The sequence below is a fragment of the Marmota flaviventris genome, chromosome 4, assembly GCF_047511675.1.
Source record: "Marmota flaviventris isolate mMarFla1 chromosome 4, mMarFla1.hap1, whole genome shotgun sequence".
In the NCBI taxonomy this organism is placed as follows: Eukaryota; Metazoa; Chordata; class Mammalia; order Rodentia; family Sciuridae; genus Marmota; species Marmota flaviventris.
The window spans coordinates 70,758,776-70,773,253 of NC_092501.1; the positions used below are offsets into that span (position 1 = coordinate 70,758,776).

Sequence of the window (14,478 nt, forward strand, 5' to 3'; positions counted from 1 at the left end):
AATCTTAACAGTGCCATTTATCTCTAGGAACCAGTTTCTGAGAATGACTGAAAAGTTAGTGTGAAGGCTGAAAGTTCATCCTAGATGAAACCATTTCCTTTGAATGGTTTGTTTCTTGTTGTTGTTGTTGTGCATGTGTGAGAAATGATTTCAGTAACAGTGTAAAATTGTACTAAATTTACTGAGGTGACATTCATGAGAATCACTTCCAACAATGTTTGTATATTTTGAGTGAGTTTTAAATACTAACATTAGAAATAAATATTTGGTAATCTAGTTCTCTGACTTTTGTAGTGGTACTGTAAAACAGCAGTTGTTTGAGTCCTTTCTTTCACAGCCTTTATTTGGGGAGGAGGTGTATTTTTAAATAGACTCCATTCTTTAGAGCAGTTTTATGTTCATGCAAAAATGAATAGAAAGCTCAGAGATTTCCATCTACCCTTGCCCCCAGATATTTCTTACCATCCCCTACTTTGGTGGTACATTTGTTAGAACTGATGAACTTACACTGACTCATCTGTAGCTCCAAAAATCTTTTGTTTATGTTAGACTCTTGGTGTTGAGCATTCTGTGAATTTATAATGATATACTTAGCTGTGTTTGGGGGTAATTGTGGAGATAAGGAAGACCCCCAAGAGAGTGAGACGGAAGTGCTGAAAAAAGAAAGGACAAAGTATGTGGTGTTCTGAAAGCCAAGAGAAGTGTTGCTAGTCAGGGATGTTGAGTGAGAACTGACCATCAGCTCTAGCAGAGTTGAAGGTCATTGTTGATATTCAAATGAGTGGTTTTTAAGTAGAATAGTGGGGCAAAAGTGGACTCAGGAAAGGATGGAAGAGGAAAGTACAGTTGAGATTCCCTGAGTGAGAATCAACCTATCTTCTTTCTTCATTTTGAGCCCCGTACTACAGTTCCCTGAGCAGCCTTTAGATTTACTGTGCACAGGAGCCTACGGAACCAGCTCTGGGACGGTGTGCAAGGTGTGGAAAAGTGGTATAAGACGCAGTTGCCTGAGATCCTTTCCTGTGGGAAGAATGATGTTCTTTAAAAAGTATTATGGGCAGTTACAGCATGGTGACTGTAGTTAATAATATACAGTTTCCTGAAAACTGCTAAGAGAATAGATTTTAAGTATTCTTACAACAAAATAATTGTGTGAATAATGCATATGTTTATTAGCTCAATGCACCCGTTCCATGGTGCTCAGCTAGGTATGTCAAAACGAGGCTTTGTGCATGATAATTATGTATACTTTTTAGTTGTCAATGAAAAATAATTAAGAAGAAGAAAAAGGAATATAAGTTCTTCTCCCTGAAGCTGAGAGCATGGGAATATGGAAATAGTTACTAAAATAAATTTTTCTTTTTAAAAATGTTTGTGCCCTTAGAAAAAGAATAGCTAAATTCATTATGTTTGCTTTTTACCTGTTATTCATCAATATTAAATGTGTGATTTTGGAGAGAAGAAAAGTGATACATTTTTCCTAGTGAGGTCTTAAATTTATTTTCAAGAACATTTGTTTAGACTTTTTTTTGTGTGTGTGTGTGTGTGGTGCTGGGAATAGAACTCAGGGCCTTTTCATGCTGAGTAAGTACTTTACCACTGAGCTACACCCCCAGTCCTTATTTATACCTTAAGGTAATTGTGTGTATGTATGTATATGTAAGTGTATATGTATATGTGTATGCATGTATGTATGTATATACATGTGTGTGTGTCTTTTACTAGACTATGAGCTCCTCAACAGCCATTTCTAACTTTCTCTTTTTTATTTCTCTAGTGATCGTTGTGTTATCTGGCATGCAATAGAAATTTATAAATATTGTAGAATGAAAATAATACTAAAACATTTGGATTTACATTTTATACTTTTTCTTCTTCTTGAGTTTCTTTGCTCTTGTATTGTAAAAAATGACCTTTTGTTAATGGGATAAACAAAATTAAAATCTACAGGACAGATCTCTTAATTTCTCTGTTTAAAGAGAATTTTGACAGAAATCAGATGCTACTTTTTTCATTTGCTTTGATTGTATGTGTATTTCACCAATAAAATGAGCCAATTAAGTACAAACCCTATCTGTTTTTGAGGTTTTAGAAATTCTACCCCAAGGTGACAAGAAAACCAAATTTGACCTGTGAGAGGCTACATCTTTTCCAGAATTCATTCAAAGACCTTTTTCTGTTATCTGATTTTAAATCTTGGTTTCATTTATATGCTAAACATTGTACCAATTGGAACTGAACACTTCTCTCTCAAGATAGAACGTGTCTATGGCCTCAGAAAGTTTTCATATGCTCATTTTCAGCCAGTTGTCCCTCCCAGACACAAATGCTAATTAATGTGATTCTATCACAGATGTTGCCTCTTGGAGCACATCAGATGTATAGCCTTCTACTGAGTGTACTCTTAAATGTCTGGCTACTTCTGCTCCACCTAGTGTTTTTGAGATTCATACTTGCTGTTGCATGTACAAATAAGTTGTTCCTTTATGTTTCTGAGTAGTATTTCATTGTATGAATTTATTTATTCCCCTGTTGATGAACATTTGGGTAGGCTATCGTTTTTTTGTCATTATGAATATGGTATTTATTGTAAACATTTTTTATATAAGTCTTGTGAATATGTTTTCATTTCTTTTGGATAAATACTTGGGAGTATATTAGTGAGGAAGTGTATATTTAATTTCCTCATAAATTGTTAAGACTTTCCCCGAAAGGGGTTATAAAATTTAACATGCCCGTTAGCAATTTGTGAGATGCTCCAATATAATCCAAATTTTTGCTCACTCTTGCTTTTGTCATTGTTTTTAATATTTGCATTCTAGTGGGTGTAAAATGGTATCTTCTGTCCTGTGATTTCCTCAACTAATGATGTTGAAAATGCATTCATGTGCCAGTCATCCTGTATGGAGCATCAAGTCAAATCTTTTGCTATTTTAAAAATTGGGTTGTGTGACTTTCTTATTGAATCATAATAGCTCTTTATATATACAAGGCCTTTGCAAAATTGGTGAATATTTTGCAGTTGATGGTTAACTTTCATTTTCTTTTCTGTGTCTTTCCAAAAAACAGAAGTTTTAAATTTGATGATGTCTAATTTATCAGTTATTCTTTTATCTGTAGTGTGTTGCCTACTTCATGGTCACAAACACACATTCCTACATCTTCGTGTAAATGTTTTATAGTTTTAGCTATTATGATTAGTTCTAGGTTCTTTTTTTTTTCCTAAAGAATTTCTTCTTTTTTTCCCCTATACATTTATTTTATTTATTTATTTAAATAAACATTTAAGGATGTTGAAACATGTTTTTTTTTCAATCTGTCAGCAAAGCTATGTTGAATAGTAACAGAATTGCCTTATTTTGTTTTCTATGTGATGTTTCTTTTAAATACCTTTGAAGTATTGTCTAAACAGCAGTTTTTTGTTTAAAATAACTTAAAACTTTTATCAAAAATGTATTTATTACATAAAATAAAGAAAATATTGATAAATAAAAAGGAAGGAAGTTAAATTACAGCAACCTTAATCTCTCTTCCAGGGACAACTACCAGTGGGGAGAATGTATCTTTTTTAGCTATTTTCTGTTTTAATGTGCAAAACTGGTCCATAGTATATTTTATAAGCCCATTTTCCTTTCTTGTTCAAATAGTTTATGTGTGTGAATGTTTGTGCATTTGTATATACTGTGTATATTTATTTAAGCACTGTATAATTTTGGAATTTGATTAAGGCTAGGAAAAAAGTATCCTTTTTTAGCAATAAGAAATTGTGCAGATCTTAGCTAGGCATGATGGTGCATACCTATAATCCCAGCGGCTCAGGAGGCTGAGGCAAGAGAATCTGAGTCCAAAGCCAGCCTCAGCAAAAGCCAGGCGCTAAGCAACTCAGTGAGATCCTGCCTCTAAATAAAATACAAAATAGGGCTGGGGATGTGGCTCAGTGGTCAAATGCCCCTAAGTTCATTCCCTGGTAACCCCCCCCCCCCCCCGCCCAAGAAATTGTGCAGATCTTGTTTGAAATCTCTGTAGCCAAATATTTTTGAATATTCTAGGGCCTGGGAAAGTATAAGTTTCATCATTAACTAGAACTGCATTTTTTCCCCCAAGGGCTTCTATTTGGATCCCCCTGAGAATGGGTGGCTTGATCCTACTGTCCAAGTCCAGGAGTAGTATGCTGCTTACTGGCAACTGGACTTCACTTCTTCCGTTGGCTTTAGCTCCTTGCCCATCGTGGCATCGGTAAAATCTATGCAAGATCATACTTTGCCAGTTTCAACCACCTATGTGGTCACTACACAGTGCCATTTGGAAACTCCAAAGCCTTCCATTTACTTCTTCATTCCCTGCTGGTTTGTTCCTGTTGGACAGGGCAGTGTTCTAGAAGTCTGTCATCTAGCAGGAAAGCAGACACTGAACAAGAATAACATGGATAACGTGAGTCATGGAGAAGTTCATTGTCCTAGAAATGTATAGTAGGAGCATGGACCTTATCCAGGATGTTTTGGAGTAGTTTCTTGGAGAAAAATATTGGTACCAAAGTGAGGAGTTAGGTTACAAAAGAAAAGGGGGACAGGAAAAGCCAAGGAGAGTCTTCAAGGCAGAGGATCTGTTGAATTGTCTCTGTTCGTGACAGTTTTCTTTTGTTCATTCCTTTTGGAACATTAGTAATTTGCCCCCCATAACCATCCGTGTAAAATATGTGCTAAGTCGGGGTTTAACGGTTCTGTGAGTCATAGTGGACAAAATATTTTACAGATTGGCTCCACTTGGAGATGATTTTGGATACATTAGTACTAAGCCCATGTATCACTTCACCTCCTAATCACAGGGCAGTGCTAAGCACCCTACATAGATGCCTATGGCAATACGCCTGGAGCACTTGCCAGCTGAATGGCTGTGCTATGCACAGACTTTTTTTTTTTTTTTTTTTTAATATTTATTTATTTAGTTAGTTTTTGGCAGACACAACATCTTTGCTTGTATGTGGTGCTGAGGATCGAACCCGGGCCGCACACATGCCAGGCGAGCGTGCTACCGCTTGAGCCACATCCCCAGCCCCCAGACTTTTTTTTAATTTAGGTGCTATCATCTTTATCTTTATCTTTTTGGTATGTCATATGGAGACCAAGGCTCAGAAAACTATAACCCGTAGGCTGTGTCTGGCCTGAGTCCTGTTTTTGTCTGCCATTTTATTGCAACACCGGTGTTGCGCTTGAGCATTATCTCTGGCAATTTTCACATGATGGTGGCAAGAGTTGAGTCTTTGCAAAGATACTATATGCCTAGCAAAGCTTAAAATATTTGCTTTCTGGTCCTTTACAGAAAACATTTGCTGACCTTTGGTCTAGGCATAATCCATAACCAACTACCCCACATAATTTCTTTGTTGTGCTTGGTGCTTCTTCTTTCTTTCATTGCTGTTTTCTTTTGTTCCCCAGAGCCAGTCTGCAGTTTGTCATCTCACTGGTCTCATTTTTTTCTTTCTTCTCTCCTTTCTTATTATAGGTTGTGCTAATAAGTAGAAGGGACCCGTATATCACATTGCATCTCTGTCAGTCTTGGTTTTGACTCGCTTCCACTTACATTTTGATCCTTGCTTACTCTCAGAGGATTTTCCCATTATTTCTTGGTTCACTGGGGTCTGGAAGAGAAAAAGGACAAACTTAGGCTCCAATAGAAGAACTGTGTTTAATGTTGAATTCTGTCATCAGGAAGTATGTACATCAGGCATATCGTTTTGCTTTTCTGAACTTCAAGTTCTTCTTCAAAAAATGGGGATTCCTGTCTGCTTCAGGGTTGTTGCAAGGATTAAAACATCTAAATGTTAATGTATCTTCATTTGTTCTTTTCTGTGCAGCTAATGGTGCTAGATGAGATTTCTTTTATCTATATGTTTGTGAAAAGTAAATTTTACTTCTGAATTTATTTCGAAAAAATATGGCTTATGTTTTATTTTGAAAATTCTGCTCAGATAACAATAAGGAAACTATTTTTATTATATACCATTAGTTTAGGAAATCATGAATCTCAAATTTTCTGAATTAAAAACATCAATATTATTGAATGAAAGCCCTTTTAAATGTATTTTTAAGCTAGAAACAGTGCATTTTAAGGTAGATGGGATGGATATAGTGCTAAATTTACAAATTACAGACATTTGGATTCCTAAATGACTGAGTTTATGAGTAATATTTTTGTTACTACAGTTTCTATGGTAGAAGCATCATGTAGTAGGTAAAAGTACAGACTTTGCATTCTGGGTGCCACACCATACACTTGGAATCGCAGCTACTTGGGAGGCTAAAGTAGAAGGATGACCAGTTCAAGGCCAGCCTGAGCAACTTTGGGAAACCCTTTCTCAAAACAAAAACAGACTTTTCTCTACTCAAGGCATTTGCCTGTTGTGAAAACAGTGAAAATGCATCTTAGGGAAATCCCACTACTTTAAATTGGGTACAACAGAAAAGATTGCCTGTATCCATTTTATTTCATTGGAAAGGAGACAGTGTTTTCAGGTCATACATGATGAAGAAATAGAGGAATCTCTTGTGTTTTAGATGCCACTTGCTAATTAGAGGCAGCATCTTGCTGGTCTGGGTTAGTTATGCTCTCATATCCCTTTGAGTTTTGGCTTCCTTTTTTTCTTTAAAAAAATTACATATAAATATATATAGTTTTTAATATATAAAAACATTTAAAATATTTAAAAAATATATATTTTTAAATCTTTTTTCACAAAGATCTTCCACCCATTTAGGTAGTAACTCTAATACCTCTAATTCCAGAGTTACAATTGAAACTTAAGTGTTATTGTGTTATAGTTTGGACAGGTGGAAGTTACACACCCTTCTTTTTCACCTTATTTTCAGACCAATGGGTAGACCAATGAGAGTTAGCGATAAAGGAGATTTAGGAGTAAAGCTGATTGGAGGACTGTGGCCCAGTGGGGATGGAGGGAGCAACCTGCAATGCACTCCAACTGTGGGCAGGCTAACCCTTTTAAACTCAGTGTTCACATAGTTTACCACCCAACTCCCCGCATTCCTTAGGGTGAGGTGTGGGAGAAGATGAAGCAGTAGACTCCTGGAAAGTCCTCCAAATGAAAACAGGAAGCTGGGGAAATGGAGGTTTCTCACTTACACTTTGCTGAATGGACGCATTGCATGCATTTCACACGATTTGTTTTCTGAATAGTTTGTGCTGCTTTCTCAGCAACTTTCTCAGCTTCCTCATCTATAAAACTAGCATAGTAATAGTAAGATACCTCATAGTGCTGTTATCAAGATTAAGTGAATTCGCACATGTGAAGCATGTAGAAGGAAATGTAGCATGCACTAAGAAGTTTGTGGTATTTTTACCTTTAGTAATATTAATGTTATATAGCAATATTTTGTCAAAACATTCAAATGCATTTAAAACATGGAAGAGTTAATGATGTCTAAGTGATGGTCATACAGTACATGTAGAGGTCCAAGTTTATATTGAGAGAAAACTGCTGTCTACCTGAGAGAAGATAATCCATTATTCATTTTTTTGTTTGTTTCAAACATATTTATTTATTCATGGTACTGAGGAAAGGATTAAGAAGGAGACTGTTAGGAAGGAGTGGAAGGCTATTATTATTATTATTATTATTATTATTATTATTATTATTAAATTTTCTTTTAGGTTGGGAGAGTTCATAACAGGACCTGGGGGTGTTTTAAGCCTTTGTTTGGAAAACTCTGGATGCTACCTTACTGGAAACATTACACAGAAAAACAGGTTGTTATTTATTTTAAATATAGAAGTTTCTAGGAGAAAAGAGAGTTCTGGTCTGCATCCTTAATAGCCTACCAAAACTATTCCAGTTTAAACTGGGAATAGTTCTGTCTGCCTTGGTTGCTTGTTTAGCTGTGGTTACTCTGGCTGAAAACACTAGAAAGAATAGTTTGTTTATATTCAGATGTGTTTCCTCTATACAGCACCTACCACATCACTTTGGGATATAGAAATCCTTATATGTCTGTTGAATGGATTGATGAATTAGGAATAGATATAAAGCAGCAGGAGAGACCTGCTTGTACAGGTTTCTGTGCCAGCCCTTCTTCTTCCCTGCTTAACATTCATTTAAAAAAAAAAAAAAAAAAAAAAGGAAGCAAATCATTCATAAGAAAAGGCAACCTATTTTAGGAACATCTCAGCTTACTTAGAAAGTACTGTGCATTGCTTTTGAAAATGGATTGAACATTTAATATGAATGTTTTATGCAGTGTTATTTTTCCTCTTGTCACCAAGCTTAGATTTTAGAAGTAGGAGCTTTGTAGTGTCATAAAAAGTTAGTTCCTATTTTTGCCCCTCAGAATATTTGATACTGCTGATATCATTATTTCTAGCATTAAAACTCAAGTCTAGGGCTGGGGATGTGGCTCAAGCGGTAGCACACTTGCTTGGCATGCGCGGGGCCCTGGGTTCGATCCTCAGCACCACATAAAAATTTAAAAAAAAATGAAGATGTTGTGTTCACTGAAAAACTAAAATAAATAAATAAATATTAAAAAAAATTCTCTGTCTAAAAAAAAAAAGAAACCTCAAGTCTAGTAGAGCTCAGTATTGAGAGGCCTGGGAAACAGAAGACCTAAAATATGCTGCTAATAATGATGGGCCCTGGATGGGCCACTTAAAGTCTGGGTCTGTGTGTCATCATCTGTCAAATAGAGACTGGGACTAGAGGATGGATAAGGTTTTCCAGCTTTCAGAGGGTGAAAGGAGGATTTCCCCAGTAGTGTCTGCCTATGATAAGATGGCTTGTTGAAGAAGTCTTTGGGTCAGTGAGGTAGTCTTACCTGTACACACTGGCCAGGAATTGGTATTAATTAAGGTGATTTGTAGAAGCTATAGGTTCTTGTTCAGAAAGTTTAAAAAAAAAAAAAAAAAAAAAAAATATATATATATATATATATATATATATATATATATAAGATGTTGATGGACCTTTATTTTATTCATTTATTTATATGTGGTGCTGAGAATTGAACCTAGTGCCTCACACATGCTAGGCAAGTGCTCTACCACTGAGCCACAACCCCAGCCCCTATATGTTTGGTTTTTAAAGAGCCCATACTAAGAAAATTTAGTGTTTTAATTTTTATAAAGTCTCAGAATGACTAATAGATAAAATATCCAACTTATCTTTTTGTGTGTATGTGGTACTAGTCACTCTTCCACTGAGCTGTATCTCCAGCTCTTCTAATTTTAAGACAAGGTTTCATTAAATGGCCTGTTTTGACCTCAAACTTGTGATCACCTGCCTCATGTTCCCAGGTTGCTGGGGTTAGAGGTGTGTACCCCTGTGCCTGACTCTCACTTATCCTTTCAAACATGTGTTTTAAGTACTTTCAAGTCTGACATATCACATGTCCATATTCTTGTTGAAATTATTTTATGATGGGTAGGGTATATAGTTCATGTAATGTTCAAAATTCTCTTGCTTTTCTAAATGTGTCAGGGTTTGGCTTTTGAAGCTGGCCACAGCCTGATCACCAATAGAAGATTGTTACTTTGTTGTTAAATATTAGGGATGATATCCTCCCAATGGCAAGACTCAGTCTAGAGAGCCTGTGTAGGGCAGCCAGAGACCATGGGAAAGGAGGATGCATGCTGATGCCAAGGCAGGGTCCTGCCCGATCTTTTCCCGTCCTCTGTCAGAAGGACATGGGATGGCATCAGGGACATGCACTTCCCTTCTGTACTAGTTATCTGTAGCTACCAAACAGTCAAAAGTGGCACACACTTGGAAGCATGATCAATTCAGTGGTTACCCCACCATGCCTCTGAGTCAGGAGCCTGGGCATAACAGCTGGGGCCTAGGCAAGACTGTGGTCAATGTGTCAGCTATGGTCGCCATTCTGTTTTTTTGAGGCTTGGTTGAGGAAGAATTTGCTTCCGTGCTTATGTGGTTGTCAGATGTCAGTTTCTTGTGGGTTCTTTTTTTTTGCTGGAATTGAACCTAGGGCCTTGAGCATGCAAGGCAAGCACTCTATCAACTGAGCTATATCTCCAGCCTTCTTTGTGGGTTCTTGGACTGAACATTTCAGTTTCTTGCTGTCAGCTGGAGGTTGCCCTCATGTGGCTCTCTCATAAGGCAGCTCAAAACATGCAATGTGCTTTTCAAAGCCAGCAAGGGAGAGAGAGTTGCCACAGAATTATAGTATTATTATAGACATTGTAATCTTATGTAATATAACTATATATGTGCTGTCATTTTTGCATTAATTTATCGGTTATAAGAATGTCATGAGAGGGGATTACCCAAGGCATGGATAAGAGACTGAGATCAAGGGGCCACTTCAGAGTCTGCCATATCTGAGGCTGGCAGAGAGTATGGATTCTCTTTATTCTTTCCTCTATGCATTCTCCTATGTAACCAGGAACATGTTTCTTATCCCTTCTGTTTTAATCCTTTCTTCTGATCTACAGAGAATTCAGCAACCTTGAGTAATTTTTTTCTCCTCTTTCCTGATATAAAAATGCAATGAAAAGATAACAGGAAACTGCCTGAGGAAATAATTCTTGTACTCTTGGGGGTGCTGCCTTTGGGTATGTGTGACATGTTCTCTACCAGGTGTTTCTAAGTCATAGTGTGGCTTATATAGAAAAAGGCCCCAAGTGAGGTCTTCTCAGCTTTTGTGTTTCTGATCACTTGCTTGTGTGTGTGTGTGTGTGTGTACGTGGTACTGGAGATTGAACACAGGGATGCTGAGCTACATCCCCATTCCTTTTTATTTTTATTTTGAGTAATAAAAATAAGTTGCTGAGGCTGGCCTGGAACTTATCCTCCTGCAAGCACCAGATTCCAAAACCAGTTTGTTTTCACATGCAGGATCTCATGCAGTTGTATATGAAGAATGATTAGGAAGTACTGGGTTTTTTAAAAAAATCACAGATAGGTTTTATATGGCCACAATATTCTTTCTAATTCCATCAACTGAGTTAATTGCTTCTCTACCATCACTACTGCCATTGCTCTGTATTCTTTCAAATGAATTTCATCTTAATCATCCGCAGCCCCAGTGCACAGCACAGAGTTTTCTGCTGTGAATGGGTAGTTCACCGAAGTTGTTTGTTGAAGTCACTGGTAATTCTTTTGAATAATCAACCACAGTGGTTATTATTCAAATGACAAAATCATTTGGTGATGATTTTGATTCTTTGAACTAATGTGTTAAAATATTTTCCATGATAACATATAAAGTGGTCTTTTTTAAATATCAGGAAAAAACTGTACTCAATGAGACAGATTTTCTTGTGAATATAGTGCACTGACTGAAGGTAAAAAAGAATATTCAACTGATCCTGAGGAGCCAGCACCATTATAGGGAGTCCCAAAGAGGATTACTTGGAAGGGATCCAGGAGAACCTTTTTTAGATGTACAGTTCCAACACTTCTGTTTAAAAGTTGGTATGACCTCACCTAGTAGATTTTTGTTTTTTTAAGCAAAGCTGACAGAACCATACTGTCACCAGTGCAGCAGTAATGTAGTGTGAAGATCACCTTCATGATAGGCTGCCAGGATGGCTTTTATCTTGCACAGATGCCCGTGGAGTGTACAGTATTACACTGTGCACCAGAAGGATTAGCACTGGTGGAGATGATTCATTCCTTCCTTTGGAGAATTTGTCATTCAAAAAAAAAAAAAAAAGATGGGGGGAGAAAGAATTTCGAAACTCAGTCCTCTTTGGCCATTGTTTCCTCTTACTTTGTTTTGCAATACTGGGGATTAAACTCAGGGCCTCCCACAGGGGAGGCAAGTGCTCCACCATTGAGTTACAACCCAGCTCCCTCACATGAGGAATGCCAACAAATGCATAGCTAGAACTTTCTGTTTGCTCATGTTAGTAAAGACTGTCAGCTAAGGTGAGCATTTTTATTTAACACTCCTTCCCAATTGACTAAGAAAAGTTTTAAGTTGTTGTCAAAACTGTGATTGGAACCTCTATTCAAAGAGTTCACATGAGGAATCTAAGACCTTAATGGACTGCATACCATAATTGCAGTTGTAGCCATGTTAATAGACTCTACCATAATTACATTAGTGAGCACTATAATTGTAGTTTTATTTTGAGAACATATTGTATGATGGGCTCTGTACATACATTATCTCTAAATTGTATAACCATTCATCAAGGTAGGTATCATTGTTCTTTTTTTTTCTCTTTTTTTTATTGGTTGTTCAAAACATTACAAAGCTCATGACATATCATCTTTCATACATTTGATTCAAGTGGGTTATGAACTCCCATTTTTGCCCCAAATACAAGTTGCAGAATCACATCGGTATCATTGTTCTTATTTTAAAGGCCTGAAAACTGAGTTTTAGATGGAATAGATTTTTCTGCAAAGATCACACTGTTGTTAAATAGCACAGGTGTGGTTCAGTCATATTTATTTGACCCTGTATCAAACTTTACTGCACTTTTCATACTTTTAAAAGGCTTCCATATAAAGTAACCAGGCTTATAAAGCCATAGCTAGCCAATGAGCACATCCCCTCAGTGTTGGGTATAATCTACAAGTCTTTAACTCTTTGGTCCTTCCCTGGTATTTTTATTGATTCTGGCAAGTTTTTCCTTTGTTACTAGGGAAGTGCTCTGGATTTATGTGGTGTTTGTTCTGTTCCCTCCCTTCTTAATCCACTCCCTATCCCCTTATCCTATTATGGTTTAAGTAACTCAAAGTTTCTGCCTTTTCTTTGGGTACCTGAGGTGACGCTGTGGTACCCCTGTGTATAGACGTATAGACGGAGCCATGTTACAATTGATCTCTTCTCTCTGAATCACCATTAGGGCTTGAGGAGATGAAAATTAACTTAGGTTCTGATTTTATCAGTGTTGTCTACTTGGAGCTGTGAGTTCTTCACGTAAAATGAGCAATGGTTCTGGGTACCAGGAGGGTGTTTTTACTTGGAGCCCTTTTTTGAAAAAAAGAAAGCAGAAAGTCCTATCCTTAGTTTGTTGACCCTAAAATGTTACAACAATAAAAAAAAAAAAGTAAAATATTGTTCTGAATGATTTCCTATTAGGAAAAGGAAGTCACTTTGCTTGGCATATGCCATAGAGAACAGTGACTGTGTTTAACAACCAACTTGCTCTGTCTCAGAGCAGAGGCGAAGCCCTCTGCTGTGCTCCCAGGCAATTAGTCACTCACTTGGAGAACTTAGAAGTGGGTGGGGTGGAGAAAGGAAGAGAAGATGCTTCTCCTTCCTAGGAGATGGACTGCAGATCTCTTCCTGAAAATACAGTGGAGGGTATCCTAAAATTTTTCTACCCCAACCCCTACATGTGCTCTTTAATTTTTTTCCCTCTTGGGGTGATTTTGTTATTAGTCTTGCTCTTCTTCTTCTTCTTCTTTTTTTTTTTTTAGGAAAAAAAGGGAAGAGATGACTACGTTTTAAAATGTATTCTGGCTGTAACAAAAATAAAAGACTAATGCAGTGGAAACTGAATAGTGACCATTGTAAGACATATAACCAATCAGATTCTTTCTTCTTGTGACAGGTGATGGAAATGTACTGGAACAGTGGGAGAAACTGGTAGCATATAGGAAGCCAAGATGACAAGAATTTTTTTCAAACAATCCGTGAGTAAATTTTTATTAGCACTTTGAAATTCTTTTAACTAACAGGTGAATTGTTTTTAAGACATACTGTTAAAAGGATGCACAATCAAATAACTTATAAGTGTAAAGGAGAAAATGTCTTAAATACTCATTGTCAAACATTTCAGAATATTGATGCTAACATTTGAGGAGTTTTATTTTTGTAAAATTCTGTCTTGGTATGGTATGCCATTTTTTATTGGGTATATAGATTTAGTGAACAGAACAAAAGTATTTGAAGAATTAAATGAGAATTTCTTGTACCAGTTCAACATTTAAACTAAACTTTGAATGTCCCATCTGAATGTAGATGTTCTTGGTTCCATTGGTTCCTTGGGGCCTGTTTCTCACTTAGATAGCTTTTGTGGGTTCATTATAGAAATAAATATAAACAAACTTGTTGGATATGAATAAAATTTGGTTCTTTGTACATTCTCCCTATCTGCATTAATGGTTGTTAATTATCTACAGTTACATGTGGTTGATTTTGGTTTCATTATGATAATGATTATGGTAGTACGTGTGGTAGCTTAGGGGAAAAACCATATATTTTTGACTCAGTCATCTCCAGATGTCTGACTTGTTCTTTCGCCTTTTAGTGGTTACTTCGCCTCTTAAAACCTCTGTTGACTCATCTATATATTGGACTTGATATTCTCTCTCATGGCATGAAGGACTGTTGAGATAGTACATTGTGTCATGAATGGTACATCACAGGGCTACCATAAATGGAGTTACTTTCTGTCCTTGTAGTCATATCAAGATTTATAATCTATAAGCCTTTATTTTGACTAAAAATATTGGCCAGCTCAAATTCCATAGCTATTGTGAAGTAGTGCTGGTTA

At 36.6% G+C, this 14,478-nt stretch overlaps 1 protein-coding gene across 5 annotated transcripts in view; it reads left to right on the top strand.

Annotated features, from left to right (window-relative positions):
- Positions 1 to 14,478, top strand: part of Sgms1 (sphingomyelin synthase 1) — a 297,666-nt gene that overhangs the window by 177,791 nt on the left and 105,397 nt on the right. For all 5 annotated transcript variants that reach the window (XM_071611251.1, XM_071611254.1, XM_071611253.1 and 2 more), the window contains one exon: positions 13,534 to 13,615. The gene's annotated coding sequence lies outside the window, so the exon portion shown is untranslated. The remainder of the gene's footprint in view (positions 1 to 13,533; positions 13,616 to 14,478) is intronic.